The sequence below is a fragment of the Melampsora larici-populina genome, assembly GCF_000204055.1.
Source record: "Melampsora larici-populina 98AG31 unplaced genomic scaffold MELLAscaffold_348, whole genome shotgun sequence".
Classification (NCBI taxonomy): Eukaryota; Fungi; Basidiomycota; class Pucciniomycetes; order Pucciniales; family Melampsoraceae; genus Melampsora; species Melampsora laricis-populina.
This window is the reverse complement of record NW_006769082.1, coordinates 1-2562: the sequence shown is the minus strand read 5'-3', so window position 1 is coordinate 2562 and position 2562 is coordinate 1.

Below are 2562 nucleotides of genomic sequence, written 5' to 3'. Positions count from 1 at the left end.
TCGTGATTCCCGAGTGCGCTAACTGGTGCGGCTTGACATACGTTGACCAAAAGCAGACAGGCAGCAATAAAGGAAGCGTTGAGAAGCATATTTATTGATGGTTTTGAAAGTGGAATATGAACGATTAAATGGTTTGAGTTAAAAAAAACTGGTTGAATTATGGAGTAAACAGAAGCGGTAAACTGATTGATAGAAATATTTTACAAAGGTGATTAACTGAGGATTGAATGCTGAGTATACAGAAAGATAATTGATGAGTTGATTGCGGATAGTTAAATTTACAGGTGAAGGTGAAGAGCGGATGAGGATAGGAAGAAAGAAGAGCTGAACAATCCAGATTTTATAGAAGGTGCAGCAAAGCAAACGCCTGGTTAGACGTCACCATAACAGGCGATCGTTTGGATCACGGTATTCTAAATTGTAGATTGCCAAGTGCCGCGTCTGATTGACCTTCAGGGCAGCCAAATAAAATCACACATCACTTATTCTCTCCTCGGTTTTATAACCTCGGTATGATCATCAATCAATTTGGACCCCTAGAACTGCTCTGTACGACGGTTTTCATTTCTAGGTTACTCTCTTCTTCTCTTGGCGTCTATCATCCAACCAATGCACCACAACCTGCAACGCGAACGGGATCCTAGTCATTCTATCCCAATGTTGCCTTGCAAGTCTTTGATCATCAATTATCTCCACTGTGACATATGTGCGCAGAAAATTGATGAAGACTCTAACTAGATAGCATTATGTGAATCTTGTAAGAAGGTTTTGTAACTAGTTAGTTGTGGAATTGAGCTCATAAATATATATCGTAGGAGTTCATCAAGATAGAATTCATAGGAGACCCCCAACACAATTTGCCCTGAAAGAGACCAAGAAGAGGTCATCATTTCAAGGAGAATATCATTAGTTTTATATAATCCCTACATACATATATCAAAGGCGGCAAGACCTGATAAAATGAAGAGATGTTGGGCCCAATCAAGAAATGATCAAAAGAAAGATCTGGTAGTTGTGATGTTCAAGGATCAATGAATAAACTTGAGATTTTTTTCATGTTTGCCACTCAAATGCTGCCATATCAAATATGAGTAAAACGGAGGATAAACTCACAAAGGAACACCACGACATGATCTTTGCAAACTGTGGTAAGTCTGATGTGAGGCTCGTCAAAAAAATCTTGCTTTTTTTGAAACTGTAAGATTTGGATTTCATCTTGTATATGGTGAGAAACACCAACATACAGAACACAAGTCTCAATTAGGTACTCCCCTTTACGCATTATAATCCCTCCCATCTATGTCAATTGGTTTTGTCATTTTTCATTGCGCGATTTACCCGGATGCTTCAGCCCTGATCATGTCACTCCATGTGGTCACTTACATACTTGATTCTACCAAGGTCTCTGTTTCTCTGATTTCCGTATTTTATCAACAATAACTACGAAAAATATTGCGAGCATCAGATTTGCAAGCTCAGCCTTGCAAAAAATTGGGTTATATTGGTGGGACTTACAGCTGTCTTCTTCTTTTGTGAAGATGCTGGCGTCACACCAGCACTTTACTCAAGATCCGAGTCCTTCGCTGAATTAAAGACGCGAGATTGATCCTCTTGTGACTCGTGTTCAGATGGTATGATGGTTCCTGCTAAAGAAAGCCAAATGAGTTTGACCACCGGATGGGAGATGAATTGTGCATGAGGTTCGAACCTTGAATCAATGCTGCAGGTGCCCAAAGGCACGACGGCACCTGCGTAATTCCATGAAAAAGGGAAAGGCGAGCAGAGCTCGGGCAGCATCGGTACCGAGGAGAGTTGGGGAAACAAATCTCCCCAACGGAAACTATTTTGGTAAAGGAATTAAAATATTCCTTACCAAAAATTTTCCTTCCGAATCATTAACTCACATAATAGTTAAGCAAGAAACGAAAGTAAGGAAGTCTCACAATTTCTTATAGAATTTTTCTTTTCTTAAAATAAAAACATCTCAGATTCAACAACCAACAAGTAGAAACTAGTTCAAAACAATCCATACCTCGAAAAGAAAAATTTCATCACGAAATTAACAATCATAACATAAAACCAGATAGACACTTAGATTACAATCAAGAATTTCTATCCAATTATCATAACACCTCATACTCAGTATCGTTCAAATCTTGATCATTTACATCATATTACCATCAACTTCACTCCAAAAATGTCAAACCCTAACCCATCGTCAGTCCCAGAAAGTATCCCACCTAGAGAGCCAACACCAGGCCAAACGATCGAATCAGTGAAAGGTCGAACCAGGAAAGGAAAAAAGAATGAAACAATGAATATGATGAACGAAGGAGGAAGCAACATATCAACCAAACAAGGTGATGGTAATAACTTAACTGGTAATTCAACCAATCCAACTTCAGATAGTCATACCAACTTAGCCGATAACCCGACCGGAGAACCTCGACAGAAAATCAAAACGAGAATCCAGGTAACCAACTTGGTGATGAGGCACACGATATAAGTGATCAAAATGGAAACATAACAGGTTTATGTAAGTAGTTTATCCTGTATTAGTTA